The sequence below is a fragment of the Dendropsophus ebraccatus genome, chromosome 11 (assembly GCF_027789765.1).
Source record: "Dendropsophus ebraccatus isolate aDenEbr1 chromosome 11, aDenEbr1.pat, whole genome shotgun sequence".
NCBI classification, from domain to species: Eukaryota; Metazoa; Chordata; class Amphibia; order Anura; family Hylidae; genus Dendropsophus; species Dendropsophus ebraccatus.
In genome coordinates, this window is record NC_091464.1 from 72799923 (window position 1) to 72823036 (window position 23114).

Below are 23114 nucleotides of genomic sequence, written 5' to 3' on the forward strand. Positions count from 1 at the left end.
TACCTCCTTCTACTTACCCCTCTGTAGACAGTCCGCATACTGCACATGCGGCTCACACCAACACTGATCCTACCAATATTGTTTCCATCAATACTGATTTTGCAATCAACCCGCCAGTGTCGACTACCTTACCTTCAACATCTTCAGAACCCGAGGTGATCTCATCGTCTAATCCTAATACCTCATTGTCTAATCAGAATACGTCTGAATCTGATTTGCCTGTCCTATTCTGTTCTCCTTGTGTCTCAAACCTGGAATCCAAGGTTTCATCTGGCTTCACAAACCCAGATCCCAATGTCACACCCAACATTTCCACTCAGTTCAGTTTGGATTTTCCAGAATTGGATCCATCCCAATATGGACCACTTAACCTTCCTCCCACTCAGTTCTCTAGCGTACCAAAAACCGTGATACACAAAATTATCCCACCGCCTGAACATCTCAAATCTCCCATTACCACCATCATAACTACCTCAGCTTCTTTGGAAGACTCTCTTCTTCCTACTCATTTATCCTCCCCAGATACCCCTCGTACGACTCAGAATACCACACTTCAAACGTTCAATCATACAGTTTCCTTCCTTCCATTACCAAATACTATCAACCCAGTGGCTTCCTACACTGTCAGGCATAGTCCTACCACTATGAAAATTACAAATTTTTTCCTCCCACTCAAAGGAAAAAGAAAAAAACTAAAAGAGGATGCAGAGGAGGACGACATGAATACAGAAGAAAGCGTTCCAGGGTTACAAACCCCAAAGAGGAACAGGATGTAAAAGTGAAGATTTTTAATCTCTCTGACTACTTAGGGCCCTATTCCACCGGACGATTATCATTAGCATAATCGTTAACGATTAACGATCTCAAACGACCGCTATTGCGAAAGACCTGAAAACGTTCACTCATTTCCATGGAACGATAATCGTTACTTATGATCGTAATTGCGATCGTTTCTTCTTCCGTATTTCTTCGCTATTGCGTTCGTATCTATTGCGAACGATGTCTTATTCAATGCGAACGAGCAACGATAAAAATAGGTCCAGGTCTTATAAAGCGATCAACGATTTCTCGTTCGGTCGTTAATCGTTACTGCATTTCAACCGAACGATTATCGTTTAGATTCGAACGATTTAACGATAATCTGAACGATAATCGTCCGGTGGAATAGGGCCCTTACTCAGAAGAAAAGAGATATCCCTTTTAAGTAAAGGATTATCCTTTTGCCCTACTGGTAATTTTGATGAATTACAATTGTTCCTAGATCTACATGCTTTCACCAGGAAATTAACATTGCGCAGACATTTTCTCATTACTGATATGGATCAGATACCCCCCATGGAGATGTCTCATCTCACTACTGATCTGGGCCTCCACCCCAGCTCCTCCCCTCCCCCTTGTTATACTTCCCTCCGTCCAGAGTCCACCTTCTATCCCGTACAACACAAAGGAAGCTATATTGAAACCTTTGCTAAACCTATAGCTTCAGAGTTTCGGAAGATCAACACTCTACCCAAACTCCCATCCAACCTGACTACACAAGAAAGAAATGCTCTTATCTCTTTAACCAAAAACAGGAACATTGTCCTAAGGAGCGCGGACAAAGGAGGAGGAATAGTCATCCAAAAACGTGAAGATTACCTGGAAGAAGCATCCAACATACTTTCTGATACGGATTACTATGAAATACTTAATGGTGATCCCACATATACTCACCTGGCTGAATTAAAATGGTGGACGCGGCGTTCACTATGGGTATATTATCTGAAAAAGAAAAGAAATACATCATACCACATAATCCGTCTCTAGCAGTCTTTTATCATTTACCTAAAGTACACAAAGACCCTAAGAAACCTCCTGGCAGACCCATCATCTCGGGAGTATCCTCTATAAGTAGCAACCTTTCTCACTATGTAGACTTAATGCTACAAAAATATGTTATAACTCTAAATTCTTACCTAAAGGATTCCACTACCCTTATAAATCTCCTTAAAGATATCACCTGGTCTTCAAATTACCTATGGATCACGCTAGATGTTTCATCGCTATACTCGAATATCCCTCATAATAAAGGCATGAACTGTGTTTCGAGCGTATTGGACAAAGACCCCACCATCCCTACCGGACAAAAACAATTTATTCTGGACAGTATTAAGTTTATTCTCACACATAACTATTTTGAATTTGAAGGGTTAATCTATAGACAAATTAGAGGTACGGCAATGGGGACTAGATTTGCCCCCAGTTATGCCAACCTCTATATGGGCTGCTTTGAAGAATTATTTATACATCAAAACTCCGCTTGGTCACAAAAAATTCACCTTTTTAAACGATATATTGATGACCTCATCTTCATCTGGGATGGTACCTTAAATGAGGCGAAAAACTTTGTATCTTACCTTAATGAGAACTTGTGGGGCCTTTCCTTTACAGCCAATTACTCCACCTGCAAAGTAGAATACCTAGATGTAATACTCAGTTCTGAAAGTGGAACCATCACTACGAGTACCCACTTCAAGAAAGTCGATAGCAATAGCTATCTGGACTACAAGAGTGCACATCACAGGAAGTGGAAAGATAATATACCTTTTAGTCAGTTCAAAAGAATTAGGAAAAACTGCTCAAAGGATATCGACTTCAAGACCCAAAGCAGAGTACTTAGTAATAGGTTTTCCGCAAAAGGATACCCCAGAAAAGTGATAAATGCAGCATACAATAGAGCCAACAGTCTCACACAAGAAGACTGTCTGAAACCCAGACTCCCTCAAGAATCACAAGGTAACAATAACAAAAAACATATGGTTTCTTTTATCACTACCTATAACTCCAACTTTAAACTAATAGAAAATATTCTCAATAAACATTGGGTGATTCTTCTAAATGACCCACTTCTAAAAGATGAACTCCCTTTGATGCCAAAATGCATCTACAGAAGAGCAAGAACTCTAAAAAGTCACCTGGCCCCCAGCAAGCTAAGATCTGTAGAAGAAGGAACAAACAGTATCACTTCAAATAAAACCATAGGTGGATCTTTCAGATGTGAGAGTAATAAATGTAAATGTTGTGAGAATCTATCTGTAACGAACATTTTCAGTAGTAAAACTACAAAAGAAAAATTCTGTATCAAACAACAGATGACCTGCGGAACTGAATACGTTATATATCTACTCACCTGTCCATGTGGTCTACAATACATAGGGAGAACCACCATGACCCTAAGAATGAGAATAAATAAGCACAGACATAACGTTAATACTGGCTTCATGAAACACAGTGTATCAAGACACTCCGCACTACATCATCAGAGCAGCTTTAAAGGGTTTCTAGTTTGTCCCATTGACCATATACCTCCTAATACGCAAAATCGTTTCCAAACACTCAAACGACGGGAAATGTTTTGGATTTATAAACTGCATACACTGTCGCCCGGTGGTCTCAATGAGGCATTCAAAATAAATATCTAATAAAATATTATTATCTAAGTACCGGTTTATCACAATACTAATTTTATATATTTATACCAATCTATTTATTCATTTATCTATTTATTACCTATCATTCTTTATTAATTTATGCATTTATTATCCTAATCACACGTAGCCAACATATGTATTTATATCCACAACATATGTATTTATATCCTAATAGTTCTATTATACTAAAGTCCTTATTCTTAATTAATAATTTATATATATATATTTTTTTTTTCTATATATTTTTTTTTTCTAATTATTTTCTAATTATTTTCTCTTACGGTAGTCTCAATCTCCCTCTCCTAACTGTTATCTTCTCAGTCCACTAATTCCGCCGCCGTTAGATCATCAATAACCCTTAGCGGCGCACATTTGATTTTGATTTTATTTTATCCCTTTTTTCTGTGCGCTCAAAATCTGCGATGGTAGAGTCACATTTTAGCAGCCCGGTCTCCGGCACTAGTGAAATGTTTCATCTCACTTCTAGTGATGCGCTCCCCGACTGCTCGCCGAATAAAGTTCCTTCATATATAAAAAAATAAAAAATAAAAAATCACATGATCAGACACACTGTCAAGTCTTTGCTAATCATCTTTTTTTGGTTTTATGCTGCATGTAATAGTATTAATCCTATTTTATACTATTTTATTGCATATATTTATTGTGTAGTATGTTTAACAATATTCTTTTTAACCTAAATAGTGTCATCAGGTTGAGGGCGGTACTGGTGTATCCCCCTCCCACCAAACTGCAATCAGTTGCCTATTTATCTGAGACTACTCTGTATGCTCTTATATGTCTCTTTTAACTTGATAAAGAGGTACTACACCTCAAAACGCGTTGTTTCTGAGACAATATATCATCTCTTCAATATACCTGTTTGAACTAAAGTACCGTTCAGCGCCGAACAAGGTCCTTTTACTCTAGCCCGGCATAACTCTGAGGCTGTGACACATCTCTTTTCTCCGGCATCGGGATCTCGTGGCTCAGGATCCTCGACAGCAAACTCTTGGACTGGCTGCTGCGGCTACTCCGTCTATCTTCGTTGATAGCGCTACAAGGTGTTGTACTCTTTGTGAGCATAACCATATGTGCTCCCCCTTCCCACCCGAGTATTGATGTTATTACCCTATGGTGCCTCTCTCTTCCTTTTAGCCTGCTTTATGTTTTTATTTTTTGGCAGTGGAGTGGACCAACTAAACGCAAGGGAGGTTGGTACTGAAGTCGGTCCAAAATGGTTGCCTCACATAGTACATTACATTAAAGCAAAAGTGCAGGTGCAAGGGGTTATCCATAATCCCTGGGAGCTGGGCAATGGAAGGCAAGGCAATGTCCCCCCCCCCTTCCTTCCCCCATGCAATGTTGTAGTTTCTGCTTCTGTATATATATATACAAGTCAGCTCCTGTGCAGTGAATTAAACACATACGTTTACACTAGGTAGAGACAGATAGGTAGCGTAATGATGAGCAAGGAATGCTTATAGAGAGTGTTATAGAAGGTTGATTAGGTATCAAGAACAGATAAATGGTGTGAGGGTAGCTCCTGTCCTGTCAATTTTTGTGCCAGTATACACAGTCGGCAACTCTCCTGTGTATAGTTAAATCTGTCAGTCACCTGTCAGGTTACGTCAGGTGGTCTGTTCTGAAACTGTATCTGCAAGGAAAATAAGTGTCATTGTAAATGACAGATATTCTGCTGCCAGGCATGGTTATATAACAGGCCACCTGATGTAACTTGACAGGTGACTGACATATTTAACTTCACACAGTAGAGCTGTGTTGTAAGATCACTGATGTACAATGAGTCATTGTTTTCCAGTTATCTACAGTCATCCACAGCTCTTCTGGGTGAAATTAACCCAGTGAGTCACCTGTCAGAGGATCATAGGGACACACTTGGTGTTTTTGTGGTGCAGCAAAAATCAGCCAAAAAGGGAGACAAAGTATGATCGTTCATTAGTGACTTTACTCAAACACCAAGTACAACAGATAAGTCATAGCCTCCGGCCTCCAATAAGTAAATAAGTGCATCAAAATAAATAGAAACATAAGTTAAAAAGTTGGATGTCCTCTGCCCAATGGGGAACAGTCAAACTGTTTGATAAGGCACTTATAATCAGTGCTCATTGTGGTACAGAGTACCCCATTTACCTTTAAGAGTCCCTTGACACAGCATCCATATTACATTTTTACCATAAACACCCGTAAACAAAAGAATCTAGTGACTGCTGTAGTGGTAACAAGGCAACACAACACCTCCGTCACTGTAAGTCTGTTTAATGTCCTTTGAAATACAAGTCCTATTTTGTCAATAGAGGACCTCTAGCACATAGCAAGTAGTGTCCATTAGAGTCTCTGTATAAAATAATTACCAAGTATCATCCTTTATAATAGATAACAGTAGCAATCACTGTATTAGTGTATATTTTAACACACTAAACCACAACAAAATTAACATCCCCTGCCATAACAATAGAAATTTTTCCTGCCACATACATGTTGTAATGACCAGGCACTTTTCTTAAAGGTTACATGTGGCCAACATGGAACAACTTTCCCAACTAGACATACCTACCACAAACAATAAATGCCCAGGGGGTACATAACTGAGGCTCTCTAACTGTCCCTACTTGGCAAGAGGCTCATGCAACCTGTGGATTTAGAGAACGGATATGGCAACACATCTGGGTAATGGCGCATGCCCACCATTCCTTTGTATGAGCCTTAACGAAGCCTGCTTTGCTCATCTCTATATATTATGATAGCTTTTTATGGACTGCATCTATTGTGCTATATAGCCGGATGAACAAATCCTAAAGTGAATATGTCAGATGGAATTCACTTTTCAAGCTGCTGACCTTTTTAGCTGACTGATAAGTCAAGGAGACACATGATACATTTCATATATTTGCCTGTGCCCTTAAAAAATAGAAAATGTCTTTATTCTCTACTAAAAAAGTGCCATAGAGACTTTCTCAAGCCACTGTCAGTCAGCTGTAAGCCAAGCTCCTGATCAATGCACTGTATGCCTGGATGATCAGTGCTGAAGATTTGTTTTGAATATATCCACTGCTCCCTGCTCCTGTAAGGCCCACACTGGAGTCTATGAGGCCTGTAGGGCTACAGAGTTTTTTTGTGGCCTCTAGTGATCATTACATGGTCACCAGGAGCCAAAAGGGGGATCTGCCTGGGCCTTACAGGAGCTGGGATACATGAGTGTATGCACAACACCTGACATTTTGATAGGAGGCCCTGTTTATATACAAAAAGATGTGATGCACTATGCATGTTCTTTTCTAGAACCCAACAAGTTCCAGCCTCCAGAAAAAGGAGATTGTTAAAACTATTCAATTCACAGACTAGCCAAGAATAGACAAATATAGTCCAGATGGCTATTTCCAGTTGCTCTAGCCTTCTCTTCCAATGTAAAACAATAAACTATTTATATCCTGCATTCTTCTTAATTCACAGCCTTACTGGCAATAAGCTAAGTCAACTAAAGCAAAACCCCAAGACTAGTGAAGACTACTGAAGAGTCCCATACCCACGGACAAGCTTCAATATTATCACCTGCATGAACTCCAAACTCGATTAAAAAAAAAATAAAAAAAATAGACTAGTAAAATAAAAATGATTTAATGGCCTATTAAGGTCTGAAGACTATATGTTATAAGTTTTTGAATGTTCCTTAGAACTATTCCTCTAGGCCTGTCGCATATTTCATGGTCTACTTGACAGTCCAAGAGGGCATTTAATTAGCATTTTCATCTCCACATGATTTCTAAGTCCTCATTAGTATTTTCTGTCAAGGAGACTTCGATCTTTGGTTAAATTAAGTTGAAATTTCCAGCTTTTTCCAAATCACTGTAGTAGCTGGTGAGGGAAGCTGCACGCACTAAATTCTCCCAGAATAACTTTAATTATTTCTCTATCACACATCTAGATCAAAGCTTTGGTTTGCACCACTGTTTATGTTTTACAAAAAAATACCCTGATTCTCCAATTAACTCCCTCTCCTCTATACACTCATTCTCACCTACAGGTCCTGAACTGACATAGCTATAGCCACACTCTTATTTTTCAGTATGACTATGTTCACAATTTCCTCCTAAAACCAGCCAAATCTTACGAAATACAGAAGATAAATAGACAAAATTTCTCCTCTGAGAAATTCAAGATAATGGATGGCACCAGGCACCAAGATAATGGATGGCACCAGGCACCAAGATAATGGATGGCACCAGGCACCAAGATAATGGATGGCACCAGGCACCAAGATAATGAATGGCACCAGGCACCAAGATAATGGATGGCACCAGGCACCAAGATAATGAATGGCACCAGGCACCAAGATAATGGATGGCACCAGGCACCATGATAATGAATGGCACAAGACAGTTTTCTTCTATCCACCCTACTTTGTGTTTTGACACTAGACCCCCTGCTACAGATAAATATCCAGATCCAAATTTCTTGCACAATAGAGATGCAGGTTCAAGTTCAATGAAAAAATCTTATTAGTGCAATTATTTATTAAACACATAGGGGGGGGGAGAGATTTATCAAACATGGTGTAAAGTGAAACTGACTCAGTTGCCCCTAGCAACTAATCAGATTGCACCTTTCATTCCTCACAGACTCTTTGGAAAATAAAAGGTGGAATCTGATTGGTTGCTAGGGGCAACTGAGCCCGTTTCACTTTACACCATGTTTGATAAGACTTCCCCAAAGTATTTATTCCAACCCCCCCCCCCCCAAATCATTCCTTTATTTATATAGTGCCAACTTATTCCGCAGCACTACACATAGCTCATATCATTCCCTGTCTCTATTAGGGATCACAACGTAAATTTACCTATCTTAAGACAACTGCTTTTAGAGCAGAGTGGTGGTCTGTAACCTTGACAACAAGCTGTCAAATACGGGAGAGAAAGAGAAGCATATCAAGAGAAGGAGGCAAGTTTGCTTAACCCTTAGACGACCCAGGGCGTATAGTTACGCCATGGAAGTCTGTCCCCAGACGACCTAGGGCGTAACTGTACGCCCTGGGTGTTTCTCACGCTATCAATCACGCTTCATAGCAGGTGGGGGCCGGCTGCAATCAGCAGCCGGGACCTCACCGGTAATGACACGCTGCAGCGATCGCGCTGCCGCGTGTCATTAACTCCTTAAACGCCGCGATCGTGGCGCGACCGCGGCGTTTAAGTGTAAGTGACAGGGGGAGTCCCCTGTCACCTGCCTCCGTGCGGTCCGATCGGCGCTCTGCTACACTGAGCCTGCACAGGCAGGCTCAATGAGCAGATCGCCGATAACACTGATCAATGCTATGCCTATGGCATAGCATTCATCAATGTAAAAATCCAAGTAGTGAATGTAAAAGTCCCCCAAAGGGACTTCAAATGTGTAAAAAAAAAAAAGTTAAAAACACTAACACACTACCCCAAAACCCCTCCCCCAATAAAAGTTGAAATCACCCCCCTTTCCCATTATATAAATAAAACATATAAAAATAAATAAATAGATAAACATATAATATACCGTAGCGTGCGTAATTGTCCGATCTATTAAAATATAACAAGCGTCATTGCGAACGGTAAACGGCGTACACGAAAAGAGGGAAAAAAGTGCGCGGATTACCGATTTTATGTTACATTATATATATAAAAAAATTAATAAAAAGTGATCAAAACGTCCGATCTTCACAACTATGGTATTAATAAAAACTAGAGATCATGGCGGAAAAAATGACACCCCATACAGCCCCGTAGGTGAAAAAATAAAACCGTTATAAGCGTCACAATAGTCCCATTTTATTTATAATTAATTGCCAAAAAAAAGGATTTCATTTAAAAAAAATATATAACATTAGAGAATCTGCGTAAACCTGCATATGGTTGTGTTCGGACTGACCTATAGAATAATAGTGTCATGTCGCTTTTACCATATAGTGCATTACGTAGACACAGGAACCCCCCAAACGTTACCATATTGCATTCTTTTTTGCGATTTCACCAATTTATATCTTCATAAATAATATATTTGGAATTCCATCATACATGTTATGGTAAAATGAATGACGCCATTACAAAGTACAACTATTCCTGTAAAAAACAAGCACTTACATGGCCTGTAGATAAAAAACTGAAAGTGCTGGAGCTCTTAGAAGGGGAGGAGGGAAAAACGGAAACACTAAGATCAAAATTTGCGCGGTCCACTGGGTCATTTTGGGCCTGGTCCTCAAAGGGTTAATGATTGTATTTGCAAAAATATTTCTCTTGATGAGTCCTACATGTATAACTAGCTGAGATGGGAATACCCCTTCAATTGAAGTGACAGGACACTTTAGAGGATCAAGTTATATAATATATTCCTCAGTTTAATATAAGTTAGATGTATTTATTCTTTTAGAAATTATTATTTTTTATACATATTTACATGAGAACAATAATTATCACTGGCAAAAAGACCTTCAAAAACTTTCTAATGGAAAACATTTAGCAGAACTCTGTGATATTCTCAAGGTGTTGTCTCCATTTCTGTATAGTACTGTGGTTTTCTATAGGACTGCAGAGAGTTATCACAGTGCACTAAACAAATTCACTTCCGCTACCTCTGTATAGTGAGGCCTTGCAGATTTACATAAATGACTTTCTTTTACTACTCCACAGCTTTCAATATACCTTTAGGGACTCATGTTTTTCTATCTGTATATGGACAGTCTGCATATTATATATTAAATTCTAAGAGGGACAACAGATGTGTAATCACTTTACCCTCCATCACCTCTTACTGCACGTCCTATATCCGATATAGCCAATGCCTATTTATTGTAATACACCTCACAATGGAGCTTGGAATCTGTTTAAAGCCCTGAAACCACACTCATTGTGTGATTCTATAATCATGAGTTGTGCAGTGATGCTACCTGGAGACTCTGTGAGCTCTGGTTATCTGATGGAGCCCTACAGTTTAATCCGACAATAGTTCAGATTAGTCGGGATTATTTCCGATTGTGCTGTCAAACACAAGTTCTGGGGGGGGGATTTTGGGGGGTGAATCACATGGAAGATCCTTTTAGTTGCTGGCACATTCATTGTTATAATTATTCATTATTTGCTCATTATATGAAATGATTTTGTAACTACATAGGAAACATGAAATATACCAACTATACATCTGCTCAATTATAAAGCGTGAACATACAATTCTATATTTATATTTATTTGAATACAGCAATTGACTTGTTTGTTGTACAATGGAATCTCCATCACTGGCTATAAGGAGTGTCCCCCTGGTTTCATTGTTTAGGGTATGTGCACACTATAGAAAAGAGGCAGAAACTTTTAGCGGATCCCACCCCGCTGCCCCGCTTGTAGTTCCGCCTGTCCCATATGCTCCATTATATTCACAAGCAGATTCCACCGTCGGCCCAAAAAATTGAATCTGCCTGAGAATAGAATGGAGCCTATATGTTGGGCGTAACTTCAACAGAATCCACTTGATCTTCTCTGCCGCTTTTCCGTAGTGTGCACATACCCTTAATCTATGTGCACACTTTGTAAGAGACCGGCCGTTCTGTGACCCAGCTGGGTGATCTTTAGGGCCACAGGGTTCTGATGCGGGCACATCCATGCCGTACCGCATCAGAACTCCCAACTGTACGCAATAGAGCGTGTGGCCGGAGCCGCTCGCTCCATAGTGTGCACTGACAGGTTTTTGCAGCCGCTATTCAATGAATAGCAGCCACAGAAAACTGACATGTCAGTTGTTTGCAGCGCCGCTAGGGATCCCGGGTGGAGCGTAAACTATGAGTATACGCTCCGGCCGGGATTCCATAGGCAGCAATGGCACATATATTTTCGTATAAATCACGGTCGTTGTACAACGTTGTGTGAACATAGCTTTAGGGAGCAAACTAAAATGGTTCCCACCCTGTGAAAATCATGTATGAAACATTTGCATACAGAAAATCAGCAGTGTTTAACACTGCAAGCAAAGTGTACTGTATACCTCTATATCTATATAGTTACCAAATACTTGCATTCCTAGACCTGACTACCTTGCATTCCACATCTGTGTTCAGCTATTATTTTGCAAGTCATTGGTCCAACCAATGGGGTGTAGTAGAGGATTGTAGACAATATGATTTACAGCCATTCCATGAAACATGCAATGCCTCAGACAATGCACCCCGGAAGCCTTATCTCACTTTATGGCAGATATATTACTGTACTGTATGTGTTCATCCTATAGATTGCCATATGAGGTATAGAAACAACCAACTGCTCTCACTATACTACTTCTGTGCCTCTCAGAGTTCGATGGGGTTCTTGCCCCAATCTAATGGCCGGGACTCCCATAATTGTAATTTTTATACCTTAAATTGATGAGACATTGTATTTCCTAAAGTATGTGGAGTTCCCTCCTCATTATTAAAGACGTATTCCAGGAAAAATCAACTTTCCCAACCTTTCAAAAGTAGTGGGGATCAGACCTCTGTATCCTTGCTGATGTCCGTATCAGGCCCTGGCTTCTGTATTATGAATAGAGATGGGAGTACGGCACTATCTCCTACATTTGTTAGGAGGTTTTTCCTGGAATACCCCTTTTGGCTATGTTCACACAACGTGAAAATTAGAGAAAAGGCAGACGATTTTGCCATTTAAAAAAAAATGTCCATTATTGTCATGATTTAAGTGACTGCAATGCAATGCACTGAAGTCAATGGAAAGAAGGACGTCCAATGCACACAATGTATTAAATAACGGACGTTATCACAGCGGACGTCAAAATGATCATGACAATTATTTTCGGACGTCTTTTGTAAAAAGCGAACGTTTTTTATTAGTTGTTTACACACAGTTTTTATTTTTTCACCATTCTTTCTCCGTTTCTACTATTAAATTCAATATACTTTTCAATTAGGCCGCATCCAAAGGTCAATTAGTCCAACTAAACTAGTATAATGTACCAACAGCCGTGATTGCAAGGGGAGGCCAGACAGCTAAATGACGTCTGTTATTTTAAACTTAAAATGACAGACGTCATTTTAAATGGAGCTGAAAAAACGTAGTGTGAACATAGCCTTAAGTGCACATGGCCTTTATCCACATCTACTGCAAAAAAAAAAGGGGTGCGTAAAATCAAGCACATGGCTATGTAATCTACATAGAAATACATTGGTAGCAGTATGGGTTGAACTAAAGAAAGAGTTCAGTGATTTTAAACATGTCACCCTGGCTAATTTCCGAGTTGCTACATTTGCTTCAGTCAACTACTGTATGAGTGCTTATATCATCAAGTGGTAGCTTTTAGTAATAAGTAATAGTAATAACCATTTAGCCATGAAATTCACAGCAGGGATGCCAAGTGTTGAATCTTGTATGATACCACTCATGACAGAACGTTATGCTACCTCTGGACGTGACATCAGTATGACAATTGTATGTTAAGAAAATGATAAAATGGGTTTACATTGTCGAACAGCTGCACGCAAGCCTAAGATCACCATGCACAATGCCAAAAGTCATCTGTAGTGATGTTACTTGTCGCTATTAGAATCTGGAGCAAAAGAAATGTGTTCTCTAGAAAAATAAATCATGTTTCGCCATCTGGCAGTCTGATAATTTTAAATGAAGGATATTGTGAGAAAATATCCTAATAGAATACCTAAATAGGCCTTGTTTTTTTCATCAAATATTTCATAGATCAATAATATAAGCAAATATGAGAAACTTTGTAATATATCTTATCAGACAAAAATTCTTCCTTCTCTCATCAGTCATCCACTTTCAAAATTAGCTTAGCAATGACTTCTCTTGATGAGTTACAATTTGTAGCTGGCTCAGGGTTTTGACGACAAGTGATACACATATATGAAGGGGGAAGAGTGCTACTCTTGGAACATCTACGTGCTGCTGAGAGATTGGGAAATAGCTAAAAGACAATATGCAGAACACTAATCTGCTGAGAGTGCCATATACAATGTTAATAATGACTACAAATAGTGCTGCTCCTCATGTACATACAGAACAGCTTATCCTAATCATGTGATATGACAGGTATGCTTTACTGCCTTGTGGGAACTTTCGTGGAGTATAATGGCAACTTTTCAGGACTTGATTACTTATTACTACAGGGCAATCCAAAACACAGAAAACAGTAGGGGTCTGTGAACCCTGAATGGGGGTGACCCAGTGGGAGTAAATCACGTAAATATCACCAAGGAGGAAAATCCACCGTAGGTCAAATGATATAAAACTTAACATTTATTTAATTAAAACTAAGAGAGGTACAAGCCTCAAAAGATCACAGATAAATACTAAATGGAAGAAAAGACACACACAAGTGCTATACAGAATGTGTAAGGGGTGTGCGTGGAGTCTACGGATATATTGGGTAGGTAGAATGAGACATAGGGGATGTGTGCCCTGTTCTCATGGGGAATGATCTATCCCTACCTTTTGGGGTGCCCACCTCCTTAATAGGGTGGCCCCAACCGCGTAGACAGTCCCTACTCTATTTAAGTGCCCAGGAAAAAATAATAAACGGACAAACAGAGAGGGAAAGTACTGTGTCAAAGTAAACACAAAATATATACACACCTAGCCAAGATGAGTGCTATATACAAAGATGCTATAGAAAATAATAGAAAATATGTGGGTGTCACGTCTGTTATACCACAATTGCGCTCTTGATACAGTAAAACAACTGCTACTGTTCCAACGCGTTTCCCCTGAGAAAAGATACCCCAGGTTCATCAGGGTACTTATTACTACAGCATACAAATACATCATAGAGAATTAAAGGCTCCCATTTTGTGGTAACAGTGTACGGAAAACATTTTTTTGTCCTTGCATCTAAGCCAGTGCTTCTCAAACTTTTTGTACACGGACCTCACTTGGCGTTCCATATTGAAGCTCGGGCCTCACCAACAAACACCTACTTCTATGCATTGCCTAATACCACCATGTAGTGCACATTATATCCCAAAGCAGCACCAGAGTGTAGAAATAAATACTGCTCCACCAGTGCAGCACTCCTTACTCTGTGACCCAGCCCTCTACTCACCTGCCAGCTTCCCCGCACGCGCACACACACACACACACACAAGCATGATTCCATTCTTAGCGTCCTCTTTCTGGTGCAGCTCTCTTTCTCATCCTTACCCCATTTCTATGTATGTAATGCTCCTGGCACTGTCAGAGTGTGCCACAAATAGTTGATAATCCCAATGGTGTTCCACAAATAATTAATAACCCCACTAGAGCCCCACAAATAGGTAATTTACACATGTATAGGTAATTTCGCACATGTATACACACAGATAACACAGTCATCATGACACATGCATGTATACACATGACATCAGCACACATGTATACACACAGATCAGCACACATTTGTGTGTGTATATATATATATATATATATATATATATATATATATATATATATACACATATAATATATATATACACACACAGATCAACACACGTATATATAGATATATACACACAGATCAGCACACTTGTATATAGATATATACACACACAGACACACACAGATCAGCACACATGTATACATATACACACAGATCAGCACACTTGTGTATATATTGTAGACATGTCACTGGAGAAGTATTTGAGGGGAGGTACATCTCACCCAGGCTAAGGCATATGGTGAGATGGTGAATCCAGATGAGCTCTGTCACTCAGCAGTGTTATGCTGCTGAGGGTTTTTTCCATGTTCCGGGCCTGGATTTACTGGAATGGTGGGTAGGTTGGTAGTGGGACCTGCCATTTCCCTCCCCCGGTCCAGTTCGGGTGTTACAGGCAGGTGTGCCTTGTTAAGCCTGCGGCAGGGTAAAAGCTCCACAGAGCTAGAGGAGATTGCTCTCAGCCAGGGTGAACAGCTTGCATGCTGTGTTTCCTGGGAGCAAGGAGTTATATCACTGCTGGGGCCTATTCACACTCCACGATACCGCCTATGGAAGTGACAGATAGGTGACCTGTGTTAGTAAGTGCCCAGACGGGCAAGACCTTTTTGTTTTGTTTTATTATCAATGCACGGTGTTGCTGTATTTATGTTGCTGGACCGTTTATGCTACAAATAAACACCAAAGCTGTTTTTAAGTCCAAGTTTGCTGCCTGAACTGTGTCCTAACACACCATCCCCCGGGAAGATCCCTACAATTGGTGCTGCGGAGCGGGCAAAACGGTTGCTTGGGGCAACGGTGTGCATCAACTTGGCTACAGCTACTCATGTCCTGGGTGAAGGCTGCTGCTTCACTCCAAAAACAGCCAAGCAACATGGAGGAGATGATGAAGCAGTTAATGCAAGTGAGTTTGCAGCAACAACAGGCTCTGACAGACGCTAACCTGCGCCATGAACAGACAATGGCTGCACAACAGAGACTTATTGAGCACCTAATAGCAAAGCAGGAGGCGTCTGCAGGTGCTAATCCCCAGCTGGTGGCAGCAGCCGCGCCAGAGACTTTGTCTGTGAAAAGAGCCGTGCAGCGTGCGCTGCAAAAGATGACTGCTGATGATGATATTGAGGCCTACTTAACTGTCTTTGAGCGTGTGGCTGAGAGAGAGAAGCTACCCTCCACTGAGTGGGCAGAAGTGATTGCGCCTTATTTAACAGGCGAACCTCAAAAGGCCTATTATGACCTCAGTGAGCAAGAGGTCAAAGACTATCCTCGGCTAAAAGCAGAGATACTCGCCCGACTAGGAGTTACTGCTGCTGTCCGTGCCCGAAGGGTCCGCAACTGGAGCTACAGTCTGGACAAGTCAGCGAGGTCCCAGATGTACGACCTGATTCATTTGGCAAGAAAGTGGTTGGAGCCAGACACCTCTACTCCTGCCCAGATCCTAGAGAGGGTCGTGATGGATCGCTACCTCCGTGCCCTTCCTGCTGATCTACAACGCTGGGTGGGACAAGGCGACCCTAGGAGTGCCGACGAACTCGTCAGCCTTGTGGAGAGGTTCCAGGCGACCGAGGACTACCTCCGTGATGTTCCTGCCGCACCGTCACCTCCCCGGAGTGCCAGATCTGTGCCATCATCTGGTAAGAGACTTCCATCTATTGGGGGAGTGTGGAGGGGTGCTGATAGAGGGAAGAGCGCTCAGGAGGTAACTCGGGGGCAAAAGACTGGTGAGGGTCCCCGGTGGCTAAGTGGCCCTAAAAAGGACTCCCTGCCAAGGAGACCAGGCCCTATCCAGTGCTGGAGATGCCATGAGACGGGACATGTGTCTGCCCATTGCCCTCTTACCACTGAGCCCATGGAGTGTGACGCTAGCCGGCGTCAGTCGCTATTTGCGGAACCGTCTCTTGTTGCGGTCACTGGACTAGAGACTGAACCGCAAGTCTGCCACATTACTGTCAATAACTTCCCTGTTAAGGCGTTGCTGGACTCAGGAAGCCTTGTCACCTTGGTGCATGCCAGCCTGGTGACTGGGGACTTTGTGCCAAAAAGACATATGAGTGTGGTGTGCATACATGGCGATACAAAGGTTTACCCTATAGTACTGGCTAATGTCGGGACTGAACTAGGCGCTGTACAGTATGAAGTGGGGGTGGTTAAAAACCTTATGCATAATGTGATATTGGGGCGTGATTTTCCATTGTTCTGGGCTCTATGGGGAAAACAACAATCCCCTGAAAGGAGTAAGGATACCCCTAAGTCTATTGCATTACCCATGGTAAAAGATAAAAATGTACAGGATGAAAATGCTTTTCCTTTGCAGGTCCTGGCTGGTGAGGAAGAGGCTCCTCCCACTGACCCGAATGTTCCCGACTTAGGTGTCTAGGGATAATTTTGGTACTGCACAATTACAGGACCCCACTCTCAAAAATGCGAGAGAGCAGGTCACTGTTATGAATGGGGTACCTCAGGAACCAGAAGCTGAGAAAAAGTTTCCACATTTTTCTGTGACTAATGATCTCTACTATAGAGTCACTAAGGTTAATGATGAGGTTGTGGAACAGCTTCTGGTGCCTAAGTCGTACCGGCGTCAGGTACTCGACATGGCCCATAATCATGTCCTTGGGGGCCACTTGGGGACAGATAAAACGCAGGAGAGAGTCCTCCAGAGGTTTTATTGGCCTGCGATTTATGCTGACATAAAAAAATACTGTGAGTCGTGCCCCACTTGTCAGCTTAGCGCCCCAGTGTCGCATTTCCGCAGCCCGTTGGTTTCGCTCCCCATCATAGAGGTACCTTTTGACCGCATTGCAATGGACTTGGTGGGTCCCATTGTAAAGTCGGCAAGGGGACACCAGTACATTTTGGTGGTCTTAGACTACGCAACCCGTTATCCTGAGGCTGTACCCCTAAGAAACACTGCGTCTAAAACAATTGCCCGTGAGTTGTTTTATATGTTTTCCAGAGTGGGGATCCCCAAAGAAATCTTGACCGACCAAGGTACTCCGTTTATGTCAAAGGTAATGAAGGACCTGTGCAAACTGTTTAAAATCTCACACCTTCGTACCTCTGTATATCACCCACAGACGGACGGGTTAGTGGAGAGGTTTAATAAAACCCTGAAACATATGTTAAAGAAAGTAGTGGAAAAAGATGGTCGGGATTGGGATCACTTACTACCTTACCTAATGTTTGCTATTAGGGAAGTGCCCCAATCATCCACAGGGTTCTCTCCCTTCGAATTAGTCTATGGTCGTCACCCTAGGGGTTTGTTGGATATAGCGAAAGAGACATGGGAAAGTGAGTCCACCCCATACAAGAGTGTTATAGAGCATGTAGCACAAATGCAGGACCGTATAGCCACTGTAATGCCCCTAGTAAGGGAACACCTCCAGAGGGCGCAAGAGGGCCAAAGTAGAATTTACAATCGTTCTGCGAGAATCATGACATTTAGCCCTGGTGACCGGGTACTCATACTTGTTCCCACAGTAGAAAGCAAATTCTTAGCAAAGTGGCAGGGTCCCTATGAAATTGTAGAGAAGATCAGTGAGGTCAACTACAAGGTACACCAACCAGGTAGACGGAAGCCTTTCCAAGTTTATCACATAAACTTGATCAAGCCCTGGAAAGACAGGGAATCCTTGGTGGCGACAAAGCCTGTTGGTCATCTGTCCCCACCAATCCCTCCGGTCAGGATTGGTGACACCCTGTCAGTATCCCAGAAGCAGGAAGCTAAGGAATTCCTGCAGAAAAATAAAGACAAGTTTTCTGACCTCCCAGGGCGTACGCATCTCATTAGTCATCATATTGAAACTGAGCCTAGAAGCAGAGTAAACCTTAAGCCCTATAGGATACCAGAAGCACGGAGGGAGGCGGTATCATCTGAGGTAAAACGTATGCTTGACCTAGGAGTCATTGAGGTGTCCCAGAGCGAGTGGTCCAGCCCGATTGTGTTAATCCCAAAGCCCAATGGAACTTGGAGGTTCTGTAATGATTTTAGAAAGTTAAATGAGATCTCCAAGTTCGATGCCTACCCCATGCCCAGGGTAGATGAGTTGATCGAAAGGATGGGTAATGCTAGGTACATAACTACCCTCGATCTCACTAAGGGCTACTGGCAGATCCCCCTCACTCCTAAGGCTAGAGAGAAGACCGCATTCTCCACCCCTGATGGGCTCTTCCAATATGTAGTGATGCCATTCGGGTTACATGGAGCCCCTGCCACTTTTCAGAGGTTGATGGACTTGATCCTGCGACCACATCGGGACTACTCTGCTGCCTACCTCGATGATGTGGTCATTTTTAGCCCTGATTGGGAAAGTCACCTCTGTAAGGTCCAGGCGGTGTTAGATGCCATAAGTGATGCGGGGTTAACCATCAATGCAGAGAAGTGTGCACTAGCCTTAGAGGAGGCCAAATACCTGGGATACATTATTGGGAGGGGGTTAGTGAAACCACAACTGAATAAAATTGAGGCAATACAGAATTGGCCCAAACCCCTCACAAAGAAACAGGTCAGAGCTTTCCTGGGTATTACGGGCTATTACCGTAGGTTTGTGCCAAACTTTGCCACAGTTGCAGCCCCGCTAACTGACCTGACAAAGGGTGCGAAGTCCGCAATGGTGACATGGACTCCAGAGGCCGAGAAGGCTTTTCAAAGCCTTAAATCTGCCTTGTGTCAACAACCTGTACTAGTTACCCCTGACTTTAGGCAAGAATTTCTGGTCCAGACAGATGCCTCCAACACAGGGTTAGGTGCCGTCCTCTCACAGGTCGTGAATGGCGAGGAGCACCCGGTGATGTACTTAAGCAGGAAGCTATCCCCGGCCGAGAAAAACTACGCCATTGTTGAGCGAGAGTGTCTGGCAGTGAAATGGGCCCTAGAGTCCCTGAGGTACTACCTGCTAGGCAGAAAATTTAAGCTAGTGACCGACCATGCCCCCCTAACATGGATGAAGGTTAACAAGGAGAAAAATGCGAGGGTAACTAGATGGTTTCTGTCCCTCCAAAACTTTAATTTCACGGTGGAACACAGGCCAGGAAAGTTACAGGCAAATGCTGATGCCCTATCAAGGGTACACTGTCTGTGGGGACAGAATGCTCAGCCCTCCGGTCTGAAAAAGAGGGGGGGGATATGTAGACATGTCACTGGAGAAGTATTTGAGGGGAGGTACATCTCACCCAGGCTAAGGCATATGGTGAGATGGTGAATCCAGGTGAGCTCTGTCACTCAGCAGTGTTATGCTGCTGAGGGTTTTTTCCATGTTCCGGGCCTGGATTTACTGGAATGGTGGGTAGGTTGGTAGTGGGACCTGCCATTCCCCTCCCCCGGTCCAGTTCGGGTGTTACAGGCAGGTGTGCCTTGTTAAGCCTGCGGCAGGGTAAAAGCTCCACAGAGCTAGAGGAGATTGCTGGGGCCTATTCACACTCCACGATACCGCCTATGGAAGTGACAGATAGGTGACCTGTGTTAGTAAGTGCCCAGACGGGCAAGACCTTTTTGTTTTGTTTTATTATCAATGCACGGTGTTGCTGTATTTATGTTGCTGGACCGTTTATGCTACAAATAAACACCAAAGCTGTTTTTAAGTCCAAGTTTGCTGCCTGAACTGTGTCCTAACACACCATCCCCCGGGAAGATCCCTACAATATATAATATATATATATATATATATATATATATATATATATATATATATATACACACACACACAGATCAGCACACGTGTGTATATATATATATATATATATATATATACACACACATATCAGCACACGTGTGTGTGTGTGTGTATATATATATATATATATATATATATATATATATATATATATATATATATATATACACACACAGATCAGCACACGTGTGTGTGTATATATACACACACACACACACAGTTAAGCACATATATATATATATATATATATACACACACACACACATCAGCACACGTGTGTATATATATATATATATATATATATATATATATATATATATATATATATATATAAACACACAGATCAGCACACGTGTGTATATATATATATATATATATATATATATATATATATATATATATATATATATACACACACACAGATCAGCACACGTGTGTATATATATATATTATATATATATACACACACACACACACACACACACACACACACACATACACAGATCAGCACACACACACATATATATATATATATATATATATATACATATACACACACACTTAATTAGCAGCATGGGCCCTGGAGCTTCCCTGCAGAGTATCTTCTCCTGCTCACACAGCGGCTCCGGACCCTCCCCCTCAGACATCCTATCACAGGAAGAAGCAGCTAGTGGAGATAGTGAGGGGCCCAGGGGGAGTAAGAAGGGGGCCCTGTGTCTCTACTGCTTCCTGCCTGTGCAGCACACCTGTAAGGAGATTGGATGCAGGGAGGCTGGATGGCCGGGTCCCCCTGGATCCCTGATTGCTAGCATCTTCCTGTTTCCTCCCCAGCGGGCTGCTATGAGAGTCCGCCCTCTTCTAGCTGGCCAATCAGGTGACCCTGCTTCCACTACTCCTGCGCTGCTGCTGCTGCTCATAGATCCCTGGCTGAGCGGGCAGCTATCAGCAGTGACTGGGGCTTCCCGACTCCAGGCAGGGACCTCGCGCCTCACCGGACTGTGGGCTGCGCCTCACCAGTGAGGCGCGCCTCACAGTTTGAGAAGCGCTGATCTAAGCAAAGTAAGATCCATAAAGACACGAGTTGATGAGTATGCTGTAGAATAACACTTCTGACCATTGTGAATCTGACGTTCTCAGCAAGCATCAGTGCCAGACCTCACACATTTGTACATGTATGCAACAACTTTAGGCAATGTTCCCACTGCATAAGTTTCGTAATTATCACGGCCGTTGTAACAACGGCCGTGATTACTACAGAACTTACGTAATGCTGCCTTCTAAGGAATCCCAGCCGGAGTGAAACTGACCCAGTTGCCCCTAGCAACCAAACAGATTGCACCTTTCATTCCTCACAGACTCTTTGGAAAATGAAAGGTGGAATCTGATTGGTTGCTAGGGGCAACTGGGTCAGTTTCACTTTACACCATGTTTGATAAATCTCCCCCATAGTATCCACTCTGGCCGGGATCCCTAGCGGCCATGTCAGTTTTTTGCGGCCACTATTCAATAAATAGTGGCCGCAGAAAACCTTGTCAGTTCACACAATGGAGTGTGCGGCCAGAGCAGCGGCCATTGTGTGCAGTGGGGAATTCGGATGCGGGCGCGCACGGATCGACCCGCATCCAAATTCAGCAGCAGTAAAGATCATCCGGATGGTACTGCAGTACTGGCCGGGATGATCTTCTCTGACACCAGCCATTTCGTGATCCGTCCAGGTCACAGATCAGCCGGTGGCTTACAAAGTGGGAACATAGACTTATACTGTAGCTACTAAGGGAGGTCCGAACCCAACAACAGACTCAAAAAATTAATGGCTGCACATTCACAATACATACACACACACACACACACACATATATATATATATATATATATATATATATGTATAGGGCGCCTATGCGCCTATGTATCACTTGTATCACCATGCTAAACACCTTTCTCAGTGGTCTGGTTTTTACTTACATATGGTATATAAATTACCAAAATGAATGAAAATTCTTCGTTCAATCACATTGTTTTAGGCCAAACTAGAGGAAAGAGATTTTGAAACTTGAATACATTTCACTTTAAAAGCTGTCAGTCCAGAAGTTTGCTGATAAATCAGATTATACATTTATACGCCTTATACATTTATAATGAGATAAGTGAAAGTAATTATTAATTAGTGACTTTAATGATTTACCGTGAAAACACAACTAAGTAAAAGGTAATAGATAAGTGACTGGTACCGTCACAACTTGACACACTGCGTGCACACTTCATTGATCTGACCACATTAGCCATTCTTTGATGTGATAATGTTCTTTTACTCCATATAAGAGCGATCACTTTATCTCTTTTTTATGACCATTGTAAACGAGGATGACATGGGACAAGTTTCAACAACAATTTAAAAAAACTACAACTTTGCAGCAGTATTTTATGATGTTGTTTTACTTTTATAAGCAAATTAATTCCTAATAAGCAATTAAACCGAAGCAGACCTTTTATATGGGATCTTCATCCAGGTGTTGCCCATGAATCTTGAATGGCTTTT

At 42.0% G+C, this 23114-nt stretch overlaps 1 long non-coding RNA gene across 1 annotated transcript; it reads right to left on the reverse strand.

Moving 5' to 3' along the window:
* Positions 1-1713: 1713 nt before the first annotated feature.
* On the reverse strand, positions 1714-23114 carry LOC138767757 (uncharacterized). Its single transcript, XR_011358847.1, has 4 exons — positions 23062-23114; positions 3170-3212; positions 2397-2443; positions 1714-1761 (listed from the first exon to the last, which is right to left on the reverse strand). It is a non-coding gene; the product is annotated as an uncharacterized lncRNA (long non-coding RNA).